At 36.0% G+C, this 20233-nt stretch overlaps 1 non-coding gene across 1 annotated transcript; it reads right to left on the bottom strand.

Annotated features, from left to right (window-relative positions):
• Positions 1-3420: 3420 nt before the first annotated feature.
• TRNAR-CCG (transfer RNA arginine (anticodon CCG)) lies at positions 3421-3494 on the bottom strand. Its single transcript has one exon. It is a non-coding gene; the product is annotated as a tRNA-Arg (tRNA).
• Positions 3495-20233: the final 16739 nt, after the last annotated feature.

Below are 20233 nucleotides of genomic sequence, written 5' to 3'. Positions count from 1 at the left end.
TTCATTATCGAAAAAGTCAATAATCAATGGATTAATTGGTATCTTATTCGTAACAAATGGTGCAATTGTTCCTTCATCAATCAATAATTTCGATCTTTGTGAAAGATTATGGTCATACAAAAGAAAGGTTTTAAATTTTTTAAACGAACAATTAGAGTACCAATTGGATCTAACAACTGATTTAATAGTCTATAATTCATACTTTGGAGCCCATGAAATGCAAAATCAAAAAATGAAATTAAAATATCGAACTTAGAATTTAAGTTCGAAATGATATCAAACTTCGAGTTTAAGATCTTTACAGTACTTTCAGAAAGGGATAAAAACACAGACCAACAAATTGAATCTCGATTAGTATTAGTACATAATTCAATTGGATCGAACACTATTTTAAAATAGTTTTTTTTTAGAAAAAACCTGTTTCAAATATTTCATAAAGTATTCGGTCTGATTGGACCACTTTTACACATTCAAATTCCGATTGATATGTTTATCAATTCGAATAATAGAATGGTTGAACCATTCTCTCTTAATTTTTTTCCAACTTGATGAATGCCGGTCAATTGTATCTTTCGTTACATTATTTAAATTTTCATTTTCTATAAAATTTGTTCTAATTTGATCCTTTAAATTGCGACTGAGCCTATTTATAAAATAGAATCTATTTAATAAATTTTTCGAATACCTGTTGTCAATGTTATACTTAATTGATTCATACCAACCCAAAGCTTCAGTTCTATAATTGTTAAAGGGAGTTCCTATCTCCAAGCAATTTTTGGAATCGATTTGGCTCAATTGTTTGTCGATTATTTGATCTAAATAATCATCCACTTTATCAATAATATTGAGTAGGACCCATAAAGATTGATTCTTCCATTTTTCTCTGTGATTGAAGATCCGATCCGATCTCAACGATCCATTCTTGTTGAGTTCATATAATGGATTCATTTTATAATAAATAAAAAATGAAATTTTATCATGAACCTGACTAGGCTTAGTTATTGATAGAGTGAATTGATCTGTCATTTCCAGACAATTTTTGTGCAATATGTATTTTCCTTTGCTTTGATCACAGAATGCAGAAAATAGATTCCAAGGCAGAGTAAAACTCCGCATAGCACAATTCAAGGAAGGATTTTCAATTTCAAAATATGTTTTTATCTTCCATAGATCAACTATCCTATTCATTAATGAATAGGATTTTGAATCCTTTAAATCTTGGGAAAAAACATTTTTATTTTTATTTTAAATAACCTTTTGGATAAGTTGAAATCTTCAATGGGCTTTTTAGTAGCACTAGGACCACCCATACACGGTTCATCTATTGGAAATATGTAAAAAAAAGAATAGCGAATTGATTTTGTAAAATTTTCAATGAATCTTTTCCTCTCCAAAGGAAAGGAATTCTCTTCTGTATATCTTTGATCTTCTGTAAATAATTCTTTCACCCAAGAGATTGGATAATATTTTGATAAACACTTTGAGGACAAATCCGATTCTATTTTTGTTTGTTCTCTTTCAATAAAAGAAAGATCCCAAAGAATTGACCTTTTTCTTCGTTGCTCAATCTTCGTTTTATTCCTTGTGAATGGATCTTCACAAAGATATTTTTCAGGTTTCCAATACTCATTTTCGGTTGAATTAAGAGTTGAATCGATCTTCAAATTGATATCTTTCTCATCATTTTTCGAATGAGTTTCGCTCGGTCCTTGATTCTTCGAGATAATCTCATCCTTCTTGTTCGTGTTCTTGCCATATCCTGAATTTAAACTAATGGGATCAAAATCCCGATTGTAATATCTTTTCAATTGGAAAGATAGTAAAAGATGCGGAAATCTCAACCAATTTTGAGTGAAAGGCTTTAAATATTCTTCTGGTGTTTCATTTCCAAGTTCCATAAAGTTATGGATAGGAAAGAGTTTAATCAAATAGAAATTTTTTTTCTATCAATCATACTACTTTGATGATTGAAGCGATATATGAGGATCGATAATGTAAGTACTACTATACCTTTGACCAAAAAATATGGATTGCTTTTCCGTAGATCGCGTAAAAGCAACGTACTGAGAATTCTAGGATCAAAAAGCTTTATAAGGCGCTCCCGACGTGAAAGGATTTGAATTAACAATCTAATCAAATTGGATTTGGTCCATCGATTGCATAGAAATTGATAACTTTGTATCTCTTCCAATTTGATTATCCAGGGTCTTCTTCTTTTTTTCATTTATTTGAAACCCTTACCTCTCCCTTTTGTTTTATCCCAATAAATAGAATATTTATAACATATATTGATTTCATATAATTGTAAATCTCGTGTCAACCAACCGATACCATTATGTCCCATGGATATAATTTATTTCACTTAAATAGGTAGGAAGGAAAATGACAACGAATCGGATCCAGTCCGATTTTTTTTATCTTCTTTTATGGGCGAACGATGGGAATTGAACCCGCGCGTGGTGGATTCACAATCCACTGCCTTGGTCCACTTGGCTACGTCTGCCTCGGAAAAACCAATTTATCTATCTACAGTCATTTCTTCCAAGAATAAAAAGTGAGCTAACGTTTGTTCTTATGTGGGTCGTCGGTGACCTCTGATAGGGGATCAAAGCAAGATTGATGACTAACTCTCAACTCTTGAACAAGTTGTATGGCTTATTATCAAATTAATTCAATGAAATGAAATGTTATTTGAATGTCTATTGACCTATGCCTGTTTGAATAGCATCAGTTAAACCTGTCTCTATTTGATAGAAAGTGATATGATCCTTATAAGATTCATCCTCGGAATTAAGATTATCAGAATGAGAAGGTTCATTCTCAGAATAAAATTGAAGAACATCTAGAGTGTACATGTCTTCATCCATAGGACGCCAAGTGTCACGATCAATTGGAAGTTCTATTCTATCTGAACTATTCATTTGCAGATAATATCCACATTCTTTACAAACACTTTGATTCTCTCTCAAGAATATGAGATATAGTAAGTTCTCGCAATTATCGCATTGAGCCCATAACTTCTTAATTTTAGCGTAATCAATACTTTTATTCTTGTTTTTCTCCGTCTCATTGGCATCCTTACTATCCCTTTCGACCGAATTTTTTAGTAATGCAGTTATTTTACGCTTGTCTTCGAACCACTCCTTTATAGACATAGAGTTTTCCTTCCATATAAAGGTGAAAATTGTTACTTTTCCTATCTTATTTTGTATGAAGAGAAGTCGTATAAGTATAAATACAATGATGAAAATTATTAATCAATAGTGGAATGAATCATTGAGAAATCATTTCCATTCATTACTGATTAGGAATCTGAAGTATCGATCCGAGATTATGATAGAATACTTTATTCTATTATAAAGAAAGATTCTCTCCTATACCGCGATGTAAAGGAATTTTCATTTAAAATACAACATCTTTTGGGCTAGAAGGGATTTGAACCCTTGACTTCACGGTCCGGAACCATGAGCTCTGATCCACTGAGCTACCAACCCTATCGAAAGATCTATAAGATCATTGTAAAGGATGAATAGGATTCGTTATCGAATGCTTGACCCAAAAAAAAATCATAAATAACTCTGTTTGAGATATTTAACCTTGGAAATATCTATATATCAATATCTACATAGATATTGATATATGGAAATTCCATATATTGATATCTGAAATTCCATATCTCCGCTCACGATTTGGACTAATATTTGGGGTAGTAGTAAAAGATTGGGCCGAGTCCGATTGGTAGAACGAAAGTCACTGGATTACAAGCGATCAATCACATCAAATTCAAATTTGATCTCCTTCCATACTTCACAAGCAGCAGCTAGTTCAGGACTCCATTTACAAGCTTCACGGATCACTTCATTACCTTCACGAGCAAGATCACGTCCTTCATTACGAGCTTGTACACAAGCTTCTAGAGCAACCTGATTAGCTACTGCACCAGGTGCATTTCCCCAAGGATGTCCCAAAGTTCCCCCACCAAACTGTAGTACGGAATCATCCCCAAAGATCTCGGTCAGAGCAGGCATATGCCAAACGTGAATACCTCCTGAAGCTACGGGCATAACACCTGGCATAGATACCCAATCTTGAGTGAATTAAATACCACGACTTTGATCTTTTTCGATAAAATCATCACGCAGTAGATCAACAAACCCTAAAGTTACGTCTCGTTCCCCTTCAAGTTTACCTACTACAGTACCGGCATGAATATGATCTCCACCGGACATACGCAATGCTTTAGCCAGTACCCGGAAATGCATACCATGATTTCTTTGTCTGTCAATAACTGCATGCATCGCGCGGTGAATGTGAAGAAGTAGGTCGTTGTCTCGGCAATAATGAGCAAAAGAAGTATTCACGGTAAAACCTCCCATCAGGTAGTCATGCATAACGATAAGAACTCCCAATTCTCTTGCAAATACTACCCTTTTCATCATTTCTTCACATGTACCTGCAGTAGCATTCAAATAATGTCCCTTAATTTCACCCGTCTCAGCCTGAGCCTTATTAATTGCTTCCGCACAAAAGATAAAACGATCTCTCCAGCGCATGAATGGTTGGGAATTTACGTTCTCATCATCCTTAGTAAAATCGAGTCCACCACGGAGACATTCGTAAACTGCTCTACCATAGTTTTTGGTTGATAGACCCAATTTTGGTTTGATAGTACATCCCAATAAAGGACGACCATATTTGTTCAATTTATCTCTTTCAACTTGGATACCATGAGGTAGACCCTGAAAAGTTTTGGAATAAGAAGGGGGAATCCGCAAATCTTCCAAACGTAGAGCCCGTAAGGCCTTGAATCCAAATACATTACCTACAATGGAAGTGAAAAAGTTAGTAACAGAACCTTCTTCGAAAAGGTCTAAGGGGTAAGCTACATAGGCAATAAATTGAGTCTCCTCTCCAGGAACGGGCTCGATGTCATAGCATCGCCCCTTGTAACAATCGAGACTAGTAAGTCCATCGGTCCAAACAGTGGTCCATGTACCGGTGGAAGATTCAGCAGCTACTGCTGCTCCCGCTTCTTCAGGTGGCACCCCGGGTTGAGGAGTTACTCGGAATGCTGCCAAGATATCTGTATCTTTGGTTTGATATTCAGGAGTATAATAAGTTAATCTGTAATCTTTAACACCAGCTTTGAATCCGACACTAGCTTTAGTCTCTGTTTTTGGTGACATAAGTCCCTCCTTTATTAATAATTATTTCTCGCAAGGACGAGGTCTGCTCGACATGGACCGAACGTAAACAATCAATTTTTACAGAAATATCCTATAAAAAGTCGTCTGTTATTGGGGTGCTAGATACACTCTCATTGTATAGTGTTCTTTATGTATGACGCAACCCAATCTTTGCTCTTGAAGTTCTTCCTCCATCGATTGACCCGAGAACCTTTCAGTGGTTAAACTAGTTCATGAATGAAATCAAGGAACCGAATGGACCTTTGACCATAATGGTGCGAATTGTCCGAAAATACATATACAGATGTGCGTATGAAGAGAAGAGATAATGATCAATGAGAGAAAGGTCATGAATATCAAGTTTCATATTTCACAGATCTATAGGGATTCTCTCGATCTCAAAAGGGCCCTCGACGTTGGCATTCATGCATGGGTTGAGTGTCCGTTCTCTTCCTTCAAGTTTTAATGGATGGGTCGAGCCGAAGAATCGAGGACCGGAGGGGCTCGACTGTCAAGGAGAGGACCGGTAGGGGCTCACCATTCCGATGGTGAGGAAATTCCCTTTTCCTATACCATCCAGCCTTACTGATACGCCAGCCAGACATCCCCCATTAATCCCATCTTTTTCAATAAAAACGCGTTCTATCACGCACTTCTAACCTCCAATTGGGTCCACCCTACGCTAGGGTAAAAGTGTGGCGAGACAGGGCACTAAAATGGCTATTCTATAGGTTTATACCTCACCTACTAAGCACCCTCTCTCTATTGACCGCTCCTTGAAGTCACCTGCTATCCGCTCTTTCAGGATGAAGGGGAGCAGTAAGGAAGGGGAAAGGCTCGCTGCGGGATGGATGGGGTCGCTGGCTTATATCGCTGGCTTGGGGTTAAGTTAGCTTAGCAAGCAAGAGTCTTTTCGGTTATACCTTAGTTTCAAGGTTTCGCATCATCGTTCGTCCTCTCTTGTTTGGGGGCCTGGTTGGGTGATAATAGAGAAAAAGGGAAAAATAGAGCAAGCACTCCGTACCTCGCTTCCACCTTTCACTAGCGAATTTCCTATATTAGTTTAGACCACTTATTCAGTTGCTGAAGTAACAAAGGTCCCAATGGTAGAATATTTGTATATTATAATACACAATAAATGGGTTACCGCCTCACCTAAGCTTCCCAAGAATCTGCTTTAGGGCCCTGCCTTCCTTAAGACTCAATCGGTGATCACAATCCTTTCACTCTGTCGAGCGAGGCAAGTCAATCAATAAATCAAGGTTTGTCGAAGCAGCATATATCCATGCATCTGGTTTTCCAAGTAGTCTCTATCTGGATAGAATCCGTAAGTAGGTTAAACCGAGTTTTTACCTCGCCAGCAACTAAAGTAAAGATTGAACATATAGAGGAAGCTTAGACAATTGTTATCAACCTTCTCATTTCCCCTTGGAGTTTGCCCTTGGAGCACATTATATTCATATAGAATTGCTTTCTCTAAAATAGAAGGTAGATCGGGGTACTATAACTAACTAAAGGATGAAATGAGTCCCAATTATCACCATACATAGGGGCTAAAGCTATTAGAACCACATAGGAGACTAACGCTATTCTCACCATTCAATTCCTAGGGGGCTAAAGCAATTCATAGGGGGGCTAAAGCTTAGAAGCCAGATTGTAATTAAAAAGGAGAAGTGCTTCCTGAATCCATGAACTTAAACTTCAGCACTCTACCTGACCTGCTTTATGTTGCGATACGTGGTGATCTTCCTTCTTACCACTGAACGATGGCCCTTACCTTAATGCTAACTCGATGAATGATGCTGACGCGAAGGAGGATGGTTCTCTTCAAGCAAGTCATGAATCCAGCTTCAGGAAGGAAGGCTCCTCATTAACCCACCGTCCGTCCTTTGAGCAAGTGTGATATACTCTACAGAGTGGTGCTGGTGGTGCTGGTAGTTCTTGTGGTGCTTAATTCGGTCTATATTATATTTTGTGATTTCATATTCTTATTGTTATTCTATCTCTTTGAGGGCCTTTCAAAGGTCCTTTCAGGTGGGCGGTAAGGTAGGTCCTGCTCACCCAGTAAGCTCCTTCTCAACCCGGTCAAGTCCTTCCTTCTCCCCTTCCTGATCTAACAGATATGATCTCAGTTTCTCTAACTGTGTGAAGAGTTGGCTTTTCCTGCTGTTGTTGCATCTACCTTCTCTCCCTCTCTTTTCTTGGGGCCCCTCCCCCCAGAGAGCAAGCTCCTCACCACATCAATAGTGAGTCCCTCCGGGCCTCGACCTCATCTTTCTTCTCTCTCTCTCTAGCTAGGAAATCACTCTCATTATATATGTCATTACGGCAGCAAATTAGGCTATTTCTTAGGTCTACGCAGGTTCCCCAGCTTGGGCGTGTCAAGTAGCCGTAAAACACACGCAAATGGTCTTCAGACGAAATTCCACTCTCGATGCATGCCTCTGGAAAACTACCGCAACATAGGCTGGCATAGGCTGGCTTATGAGCTTGCTATCGAGTCATGCCATAATGACATATATAAGACACTACGATCTGACAAAGAGAGGATGCGTAAGCAGGCTCGACCAACGGGAGAGGACATCATGACTAATCGAATCATGCCCATAGTAGTATGGGGCCTTTGCTTCCTTCCCTCCCGGGCCCTTTTCCCACTCCTGGAAATGGCCTCCCTACTCCCTGAGCCCAGCGGAACCAGCCTGCTCTTGGACTGATCTAACCTGGGGAGGATGCGTAAGCAGTAAGGCCGCCATCACTGAAACTTGTCCGTGATTCCAGTCATTATATACGTAATTACGCAATCTAATTTGAGGCCCGGTAGGACCCGTTAGGGGGCTCACTATTCATATGGTGAGGGTGAGCCTGCCGAACTCTCGACTAAAGGAGAGGTAGGAATGATCATATCAGATCAGTCATTGCAGGAAGGAGATTCCGTCATATCCTTATCTAATGATGCACCACTTCCACTTCCTTTTCCTTGCTTCACATAGGCACACTCTCTAGCATATGGCGGGTTCACTAACTTCCTTCCTTGGCGGGTGCCTTATTGGAATTGTTCGTACTTGGTGTACGCGGACCCGGCAGGTTCCTTACGATGCGGACTGGAACAACTTTGTGACCTTGGTGACGTGGACTGGGGACGTGTACTTGGCAGGTTGGACTTGGCGGACTTCTCTTTTCTCGTCTGCGGGTAACATGTATAATCGACATGCTCGTAAGTCAACAACAAGGCAAAATTGCTTTTTTATGTTGGGAACATGGATGAGAACATAATGATAATTTGGTGTATCGATGGGTGATTAACTCCTTTTCTCGTCTAGTGGTGTGAGCCTTCTCCTCTCTCGGGTATGTTGGAAACCTGGTGTAAACCTATTCTCTAATTCGTTGGGTGATTTGAGAAGCCAGCAAGCATGAAGCAATAGAGAACCAAGTGGTGTTTGACAGGAGGAGGTCGCCAATAAGGAGGGAGGCGGTCATCGATAGACAGTATCATTAGGAGGTGCCATTGCAAGCCAATAGTCAATCATTCCCAGCTGATAGCCAACCCAACCGGTCATTCCTAGCAGGGTGCCCATTGGACCGCTAGTTGATGCTTTCAATCACTCGATGACAGGAGTAGTCGATGCAGCCGATACCGCTACTTGATCCAAGAGTCCATCCAGCTTTCAATCACTCAATGCCAAGTTCCGATCCACTGAAATCACCGCGCTGGGAATGGGATACTCGACTTGGGCTACTATACTCCGCTACTTTACTCTGCTGGGATACTATTCTCGACTGGGCTAGGCTAGGCTGGATACTCCCATCGCCTAGAAGCTCCGGTCAGTGATTTCACTCTTGTCAATGCATGAATGACGTTTTACTCATTGAATCTCTGGTCGGTGCAGGCAGATACTGAGTGCCAAGAATCAGTGCCAAGTGTCGATCTAGGTGGTGATCATACAGATCCGTAATCAGGAACTGTCATCCTATTAAATCTCATTGGGATGCCTTTAGCTCTGACATGACCCTCCAGAGGAGTAGCATGAAGCTCAGAATTATAAACATCTTTTCAAGATGCTGAGAAAGAGGAATTAGTCCAGGGTTTATGTATTATTTATCAAATTGCTAATTGAACTTCGTGAAAACACTTCTTTCAGATAATGGAATTTGAAATTCATTCTCTTTTATTTGGGTTAGCCCTGAATAGAGGTATTCCGGACCGAAGATATGGCTATAGGAGTCTATTCCTCGCACATATGCTTCGATCAATAGTATTGTAACCATTGAAGTAAAGCAAAGCAAGCAGGAACCTAAAGGATCAAATGGAACGAGATAAAGACAAGTAAATCCCTAATTGAAGGTCTTTCAAGAAGAAAAGGATTGTTCGAAAGGGAGGAGACTGCTCAATAATTCCATATCTATGTTGTAGAATCATAACATAAAGGAATACTCAATTTCACTTGGAACTTGAGCAGAGAGTAGCGATCTCTCTTCAGAGCGAAAAAGAGTTTTTGCATCTTTTTTTTTAGTTACTTGAGCCGGATGAGAGGAAACTTTCACGTCCGATCCTGAAGGGGGGGAAATCTTAGAATAACCTATCCAAATCTTTTTCTTGCTAGGCCCATAGCTAACAAACCAACTTTATTGAGATCACGGGGTACATTCGATTATGAGATTCAATCCTGGAGAGAGATTATTCCTCATTACCTCTCTGCTCGTCCTTATTACCTCTTTCCTCGGGGTTCTAGAACATTTAAAGAGAGAGAAATAGCTACTGGGGGAGATGTTATCGGGAAACAACTAATGGGTCTGGATCTGCAAATGATTATAGATCATTCACATATGGAATGGAAGAACTTGGTGGAATTGAAATGGAATAGATTGGAAGAGAACCAAGAATCTACTATGGATAGATGGGAGGATGAAAAAATTAGAAGAAGAAAGGATTTTCTAGTTGGACGCATGAAATTGGCTAAACATTTTCTCCGAACAAATATAGAACCAAAATGGATGGTCTTATGCCTATTACCAGTTCTTCCTCCCGAACCGAGGCCAATCGTTCAATTAGGTGAAGGTGGACTTATTACCTCGTCAGATCTAAATGAACTTTATCGAAGAGTTATCAATCGGAATAATACTCTTACAAATTTATTAGCAAGAAGTGGATCTGAGTCATTTGTTATTTATCAAACAAAATTGATCCAGGAAGCCATAGATGCACTTCTCGATAATGGTATCTGCAGACAACCAATGAGAGACAATCATAATAGGCCTTATAAATCGTTCTCAGGCGTGATCGAAGGCGAAGAGGGAAGATTTCGTGAAAATTTACTAGGAAAACGAGTTGATTATTCAGGTCGTTTCGTTATTGTGGTGGGTCCCTTTCTATCATTGTACCAATGTGGATTACCCTCAGAAATAGAAATAGAGTTTTTTCAAGCATTTTTAATTCGTAGTCTCATCGGACGACATATTGCTCCCAACCTAAGAACTGCTAAAAGTATGATTCGAGATAAGGGACCCATTGTATGGGAAGTACTTCAATACGGAACTGTCATCCTATTAAATCTCATTGGGATGCCTTTAGCTTTGACATGACCCTCCAGAGGAGTAGCATGAAGCTCAGAATTATAAGCATCTTTTCAAGATGCTGAGAAAGAGGAATTAGTCCAGGGTTTAGATATTATTTATCAAATTGCTAATTGAACTTCGTGAAACACTTCTTTCAGATAATGGAATTTGAAATTCATTCTCTTTTATTTGGGTTAGCCCTGAATAGAGGTATTCCGGATCGAAGATATGGCTATAGGAGTCTATTCATCGCACATATGCTTCGATCAATAGTATTGTAACCATCGAAGTAAAGCAAAGCAAGCAGGAACCTAAAGGATCAAATGGAACGAGATAAAGACAAGTAAATCCCTAATTGAAGGTCTTTCAAGAAGAAAAGGATTGTTCGAAAGGGAGGAGACTGCTCAATAATTCCATATCTATGTTGTAGAATCATAACATAAAGGAATACTCAATTTCACTTGGAACTTGAGCAGAGAGTAGTGATCTCTCTTCAGAGCGAAAAAGAGTTTTTGCATCTTTTTTTTTAGTTACTTGAGCCGGATGAGAGGAAACTTTCACGTCCAATCCTGAAGGGGGGGTAATCTTAGAATAACCTATCCAAATCTTTTTCTTGCTAGGCCCGTAGCTAACAAACCAACTTTATTGAGATCACGGGGTACATTCGATTATGAGATTCAATCCTGGAGAGAGATTATTCCTCATTACCTCTCTGCTCGTCCTTATTACCTCTTTCCTCGGGGTTCTGGAACATTTAAAGAGAGAGAAATAGCTACTGGGGGAGATGCTATCGGGAAACAACTAATGGGTTTGGATCTGCAAATGATTATAGATCGTTCACATATGGAATGGAAGAACTTGGTGGAATTGAAATGGAATAGATTGGAAGAGAACCAAGAGTCTACTGTGGATAGATGGGAGGATGAAAAAATTAGAAGAAGAAAGGATTTTCTGGTTGGACGCATGAAATTGGCTAAACATTTTCTCCGAACAAATATAGAACCAAAATGGATGGTCTTATGCCTATTACCAGTTCGTCCTCCCGAACCGAGGCCAATTGTTCAATTAGGTGAAGGTGGACTTATTACCTCGTCAGATCTAAATGAACTTTATCGAAGAGTTATCAATCGGAATAATACTCTTACAAATTTATTAGCAAGAAGTGGATCTGAGTCATTTGTTATTTATCAAACAAAATTGATCCAGGAAGCCGTAGATGCACTTCTCGAATAAAATGATTTTGGATCACTGTTCTCCAGGGTCCTGGAGGGTGGTGTCGTATATTGGCTCGTGTTGTGCTACGGGTCATCCAAATCAATTGCTGTCAATTTTGATTCGGATGATCCAGAGGAATCATCATTGACTATGCAATAAAAACTTTTCGAATGACCGGTGGAGATAGATTTAGCTAAAGAAAAAGCTTTTATTGCGGCCCGATATGCTTTTCCCTTCCGAACATTTTTACGAATTTTTTTTTTTGATCTAGAAGTACGCTTTTTTGGAACTGCCATAATTAACAATGGGGTTAATTCATATATTGTGATGTGAAAGACATCTTATGTATTTCATTTATTCATTTCTCTCGTAGATAGATAACTCTGCATATTCTTTATCTAAATATGCTGCAAATTGAATCAATCCATCCATTCTCTCGACAAAAACATTAAAATAATAATGGAATCTACCAATTTAAATTGAAAGGTCAATTTTCATGATATATTTTCATATATTTTATATGATATATTCATATAACGATCGATCTTCAAATTGATGATATCTTTCTCATCATTTTCCGAATGAGTTTCGCTCGGTCCTTGATTCTTCGAGATAATCTCATCCTTCTTGTTCGTGTTCTTGCCATATCCTGAATTTAAACTAATGGGATCAAAATCCCGATTGTAATATCTTTTCAATTGGAAAGATAGTAAAAGATGCGGAAATCTCAACCAATTTTGAGTGAAAGGCTTTAAATATTCTTCCGGTGTTTCATTTCCAAGTTCCATAAAGTTATGGATAGGAAAGAGTTTAATCGAATAGAAATTTTTTCTATCAATCATACTACTTTGATGATTGAAGCGATATATGAGGATCGATAATGTAAGTACTACTATACCTTTGACCAAAAAATATGGAAGGGCTTACATTAGGTTTAGGGATAATCAGGCTCGAACTGATGACTTCCACCATGTCAAGGTGACACTCTACCGCTGAGTTATATCCCTTCCCTACTCTCATCTGGAAGGAGAACTGACTTATGAATAATAACTTACCAAAGGGTCGAGAGACTCAACACAACTATCCCACTATTTTATCTCGAACAACTTGAAGCCAGACCTTCCTTCTTTTCACACTACTACGAAAAAAAATTGGAGCCTATTCTGAGTGAATCCTGTCGAAAGTAGTATTTCCTACTGATTCGAATCATAACATATGGTCCCGTAAAATCAGTAATATTTTACCTATCTTGATCAAGCAAGTTTTACATGAACTTGAATCAGCATGTTTGATCCGATCTAGCACTAGTGCGTACGGAAAGAACTCAATATTGTTTGGAAGAACAAGGAGAACAAGATCGAGTCAAGATTATACAGAGATGATACGGATCAAATTGTTCTTCTTGCACCAAGGAGAAGACCCTATGCAACCGTTAACTACTTTATAGAAATAAAGTGAAATCCTACCGGAATAGAATTTGTAACTAGCACTGCTATCCTCTCGTCTAGCGAGCAAATATTTACCCCCGTGGATGGAAATACTTCTTGATCTGGATCGATGTAAGAGTACAACTACATTTCCAAAATCCATGTTGTCTATTCGGAACAGGTTGACCCCTTCGCTCTCTCGTGGTACAATCCTCTTCCCGCTGAGCCCTCACTTTTCCACCGGTCCACAGAAACAAGATATAGGACTGATGCCGTTCATCAGTTCATCATATCAGATCAAAAATCACTTTCTTTTCCGTATACTCTCCCTGGTATCGGTTGCTATTCGTGTGGACTTACGCAGTCGATCAGATCATATCTCAGATAGATATGGATATATATCTCCCTCAACATAGGTCATCGAAATGATCTTGGACAACCCCAACAAAAGCACGAAAGCCAGGATCTTTCATTAAATTGATTCCTGTTCAAATTCGAACAGTGTATAACCACATGGATAAGCTCACATTAACCCGTCAATTTCGAATCCAATTTGTGATTTGGAGGAATGATATATCGAGATATCAAGAAGGAATTAGCATGTAATAATGTCGATTCATACAAAAAGAGTATTTCTTCAGGCACTGTACTTATAGGATGGGAATAGAGAAGGAAGAGGGAATCCCGAATATTTTGCATAATATTTTTGACCGAAAAGGACAAATAGGATTCATTAGTGTTTGGTTAGAATACGAAAATGTGTTTGACTTAATTGGTTCCAGTTACTCTTTGAGACATAATGTATAAAGGAAGGGAATATTAATATTATCGAACAACGAGAATAATCCAATTTATCTTACTTCGAAACAAAAAAAAATTGAACGAGAAGCCGTATGAGGTGCAAATCTCATGTACGGTTTTGTAGAGTGACAGTGAAGAAAACTTATCTGTCAACTTTTCCACTATCACCCCCAAAAAACCAAACTCTGCCTTACGTAAAGTTGCCAGAGTACGATTAACCTCTGGATTTGAAATCACTGCTTATATACCTGGTATTGACCATAATTTACAAGAACATTCTGTAGTATTAGTAAGAGGAGGAAGGGTTAAAGATTTACCCGGTGTGAGATATCACATTGTTCGAGGAACCCTAGATGCTGCCGAAGTAAAAGATCGTCAACAAGGGCGTTCTAGTGCGTTGTATATTCTTACTTATCTAATACTTGTATCATTTCATGATGATGCCATGTGAATTGCTAGGAACATGTTAAGTATATAGCTAACCTAATAACGAACGTTTTGTAAGGGGACTAGAGCAGGCTACCGTGAAAAAAAAAAACACGATCTTATTTTTCATTGGAACTATTATATGTCCAAGGTTCAATATCGAAATCATTTTCGAAGTTTTCCCTGATTGTTTCAACAGAAAATTCAAAAATACCTTGACCTTATTAGAACGGGTTCAAGTCAAATAGCAATGATTTGAAACATGTGTGGAGTGCGAAGGTCCACACAATGAAAGCTTGAAAGCTTCGTCTACAGTGCCGCACATATGCATTTGTGTTAATTTTGATAATATATCTTACTATTAATATTTTAATGCTTTGAATATCATGTTTTTAAATTCGATATTTTAATGCTTTGAAATAATGGCATATGTAATAATTCTATTTAAAATTTATTTTTTTCACAAAAAGTATATTATTTATTCTGGATTTAAGACCTCTGTGGTACATTATTTTTGAATTAGTCACTGGAGAATCCACAGTAAGAACTTTTTTCTGCCAACGTTTCAAATCCCAACCGGGATCCATCATCAGGACAACTTGAATGCTTGATAGAAGAAGAACAGATTTTAGGGTTTAAATAGAAATGAGGAGAGAAAGGAGAGAAAGGAGGGAAGGTCGGCTCTCAATTTTTGAGAAGTCAGCTGCTTCTCATTTAATTAATTAATTAATTTTTTTTTTTTGATATTTATTATTATTAAATAATTGAAATGGTTATTATTACTTTAATTATTATTGTTAATATAATAATTATTAATTAGTAATATTAATTAATATATATTATTAATGAAATGATTATAATTATTTTTATTATCAATTATTATTATTAAAACAATAATTAGTAATTAGAAAAATTAATTATCAAAATTAATGATTATTATTACTTTAATTATTATTATTAATATAATAATTAGTAATATTAAATATAATAACAAATCAATAATAAATATTATTATTAAAATTAATTGAAATGATTATAATTATTTTAATTATTATTATTAATATAATTATTAATAATAAATATAATGATCAAAATTAATGATTATTTATTAATGATTATTATTATTTATTTTATTTTATTTTATTATTATTTATTTATTTATTATCTAATAATAATTAAAAGAAATGATTAATAATAGAAATATTATTGTTATTAATAATAATTATTAATCCATTTAATAAAAATAATAATTAGAATTAATAATATTAAATAATGCTTAAATAAAAATTATTAATATTTAATATTTATTATAATATATTATTTTTTTATTTTTTTATACAATGATAATTATATTCTTAATTAGAATAATTATAAAATTAAAAATGGTTAAATTTTATAATTATTTTGAAAGAATAAATATTTAAAGTTTATTATTATTATATTAAAATAGATATTTTTAATAATAGGAAATTAATAAGGGTGATTAAATTAAAATTAAAACTTAATTAATTAATATTGTAAAGGTTTAATTGAGAGTTATTATTATTATTATTATTATTATTATTATTATTATTATTATTATTATTATTATTATTATTATTATCGGGTTAATTTTTCTGATTAGGGGAAACCAGCTTCCACTAATCTCCATACCATTGTCTCTGTTGAGATTATGCGGGTGTTTGATAATTTCAAGAGCTTCTCTGATCTTTCGCTTATGGTGCTGCTCTTCCTTAGCGATAATGGAGGCGTTTTCCAAAAGGACATGGTGCTTAGTTTTTTACGAATGCTCAGCCAGGGCGGAAGAACGAGACCTTTCATTTTTAATATCAGCTCCATGTTCCCTGAGTTTGGTCTGTAGGGAGCGACCTGTTTCACCAATGTAACTTTTCCCACATGAGCAATCAATTTTATAGACCCCTTTAAGTTGATGTTTATCAACGTTATCCTTAACCGATCTCATGCTTTGCCTAATTGTTCCAGGGGCTAAGAATTGCGTGCTTATGTTTTTCCTTCTTAGGACTTTCGCAATCTTATCTGTAACTCCATGAATGTAAGGAAGAAAAACCCTACCACCCTCAGGTTGATCTCGGGTTTTAGGTTCATGAGATAACATCCTTTTCTCGGCTTTCTGAATTGCTCTTTTAATCTCATTTTCTTTGTAGCCTAAACCTTTAAAGGTTGAGACTAAATGCTTCTTTTCTTCATCCAGATGATCAGCGTCAGAAATTCGAAGGGCCCTGATGGCAAGAGTGTTTAGAACACCAAGTTTCTGGGCTGGATGATGGTGGGAGTCAGCGTGGAGGTAGTTCTCTGTATGGGTAGACTTTCTGAAGACTTTGTGCCCTATGGAGCCATCATCTTTTCTCATGATGAGGATGTCTAAAAAAGGGATGCTCATGTTTTCTTCAAGTTCCATAGTGAATTTTATTTCTGGGGAGATGGAATTTAGGTGAATAAAGAACTTGTCAAGCTCTGCTTTACCATGGGTCCATTTTATATTAGTATCATCGACGAATCGCTTCCACCATGCTGGTTTCAAAGGATAAGAATCTAGGGCCTTCTTTTCAAAATATTCCATGTATAGGTTGGCCACGATCGGTGAAAGGGGGGATCCCATTGCCACACCAGATGTTTGCTCATAATATGTTCCTTGGAAGGTGAAAACTGTTGATCGCAAGCAGATTTCGGCCAATCTTGCAGTCCCTGGATCAGTAACCTCTTTTATATTTATTAAAAAATAGATTAACTTTATGAGAAAATAAAAATAAAATATCACATAAAAGGAATTGAAAGCTATGTAATATTTATATTTTTATTAATTTATATTCACTAAAAAAATTACATTTCAAAATCAATTAAGAATAAAAAGAAATTCAAATCGATAACATTTATTTTCGTGTGTGTGTGTGTGTGTGTGTGTATATATATATATATATATATATATAACATGATGTTTATTGGTAATTAAATGATATCATATATATTCAACTAATCACATAGTTTAAGGAGGTATCGATTTGGCCTGGAAAACAATGGAAATTTTAGCAGGATATTGAAATTTTACTGCAGAAATTTTGGAAATACACGTTATAGCTATCAAATTTCAAGATTTTAGGAAGCCTAAAGGTCTTTGATGCTGCTAAATCCATTTCCACCATAAAAAAAACAAGATTCAAGCACTCTAACTGTGATCGTTTTTTGAAAAAAATGACCGGATTCAAACTATTTTTTACTATCCTAGCAAAAATGATAACTTAGTAGACAATACTAATAATAATTAATGACATTTTCCAATTATTATATGTTGTTTTAGCAATAAAACACTTAATAAAAACATACTGCATTCATTTCTTAGATTGTAAATGAAAACTAATGAATTTGTTGTGGATGCAGGTGTGGAAGATGGTGTATAGTTACCTACAACTATCACAAAATTAGAAGAAGAGCGGAATAAAATTTTTGTTACAAATAATGAAGGTGAATTAGGGCAAAACTCTTTGAAGAGAAAAACTTAAATCCATTGCTTGTGAAAGGAGGTACAAAGAGGGAACTTACATGAAGTTGTGAAGTTGTGATTAGGGAGATAGAATCTATGTTATTTCGTGAAGATGAAATCCAACCTTGTTCACAACATTCAAAATAATTTTTTGGAAATTTTGAAGAAGAGATGACATTTTTAGAAAGTTAGTTGGCAAGAGATGAAAGTTACATAGAGGTGGCAAAGTTGGTTGGTTGGGAGAAAAATATTAGTCTTTCATACAAAAGGATCATGCCTGAAAAGAAGATGCAACCAGCAGATGTTGACAACAATCTTCAGTCAAGAAATAAATTCGACAAAACTTTTAGTGAGTTGTGAAAAATTATGAAGCAACATTCAGAGAATGTATGGAAAGGAGAAGAAAACATCTAGTCATAGAATGCAATCCCCTGAAAGAAATTATGTTAGCAAATTAAATGGACAACCGCAAAATAAAGTATGAGACAAAGGAAGAATGTGTAAAAGAATTTTTTTCCTTGGAAATGATCAATTACAATTTAAGTTTGAGATCCTGAAGGAATTATTACATTCTTACAGAAAAGTGTTAGACCTCATAGAGAGGAGTCTATGAATGTCTATGAATAATTTTCTACTTAGGTGTGGGTATTTTCGAAAAAGAATTTTTTTTAAATTCTATTGAAAAGCCTAGACTTTATAAAAGCTGGGAAATTTTATAAGATCGCTAAATTATGTAAAAAATCTAGAAAAACGTGGTAGTGAATAGAATTCGTTTAAGAAATATGAAATGTGTCATAAAAATCGAGCTTTGTTAATTTTTCCCTTATACATCTCTTTTTTTCAGAAGAATCGAGATGTGTCATATTGTTCTCAGGGTTTCAAAGTCGCAAGTTGCAGATGCTCTCTCTCCCACACTATCTCATCTCTCTGGCACGACTGCAACAGATGGTGCCCAGCGACTGAAAAGTCCGTAGGACGGACACCTGTCTTCCTAACTCTACCGTCCCGATGGTAAGGAATCAATGAAGTGTCGCGTCTATCAATTAAGACTTGATACATTAGTTATTTATCTTTAGAATGTTATTTGTCTTTGAAATGAAATGATTACGTTTAACACTGACATACATTACCCATCCCCATAATAATACCCTCACCTCGTTAAAAATATAAGTTATTAAATAAACATAAACATCAGAGCTGTTTCTAATTTTTACCGTGAGTACTATTAACGCATCTTTATACACGAGTTGCAAGTACTAACCTAAATATAATATTTATTTTACTTTTGAAAATCATACTTTGAGGGACCGGCCAAACTAACTAACAAGAAACGAGCATTAGTCCCTTCGCCTTATCCGTACGCATTACCAGGGAGTTGAATTTTACATTTCTCACGTAACTTGAAAAAGGGGAAAAGCAAAAGTATTTAATAGATAATCCGTGTAATATGTAGAGTGGTTAGGAAAGAGAGAATAAGTGTTATATGTAGAAGGAGTTGTTTGGGAGGCCGAGGAATTGTTTGGATGGTTAAAAATAGGTGTAATATATAAAGTGGTTAGGAAAGAGAATAAGTGTAATATGTAAAGGGAATTGTTTAGGAGGGGGAGGAATTGTTTGGACAGTCAAAAATGGTCGAGAAAAAAAATCTCAAAAAATCTGGTAGATGCATTGTTTGAATTATGTTTTTGATGGCGGAAATGGATTCAACGCCATCAAAAACATTTAGGACACCTAAAATTATGAATTTTGACAGCTTTTACTTAGATTTACAAAAATCCCTACCGTATTTTTTCAAAATATGCTTGGAATTTCCATAACTTTCAAGGCAAAAAAGCATAATTTTTAGACTACCCCATGTAAAGTGGTTAGGAAAGACAGAACAGATGAAACAAAAGTATTTAATAGATAATAAATGTAATATGTAAAGTTGTTATTATCTCACTGTGTTTTAATTAGCTAGGTCAAACATACGAAATATGTTTTGATTTAATAAAATTTAATTATATATTAAAATTTTTATTTTTATTTTTTATAAATAAAAAAATTAGTATTTATTATTATTATTATTGGTTGAAAAATTGAATATCTTATTACAAAATACATCCTAAACTATGATTTTGCAATCA

Source organism: Pinus tabuliformis, chromosome Q, assembly GCF_031772625.1.
Source record: "Pinus tabuliformis cultivar Carrire ecotype Pingquan chromosome Q, CPIR1, whole genome shotgun sequence".
Classification (NCBI taxonomy): Eukaryota; Viridiplantae; Streptophyta; class Pinopsida; order Pinales; family Pinaceae; genus Pinus; species Pinus tabuliformis.
The sequence above is the reverse complement of the archived record's forward strand: the minus strand, read 5'-3'. Positions and strand labels throughout refer to the sequence as shown.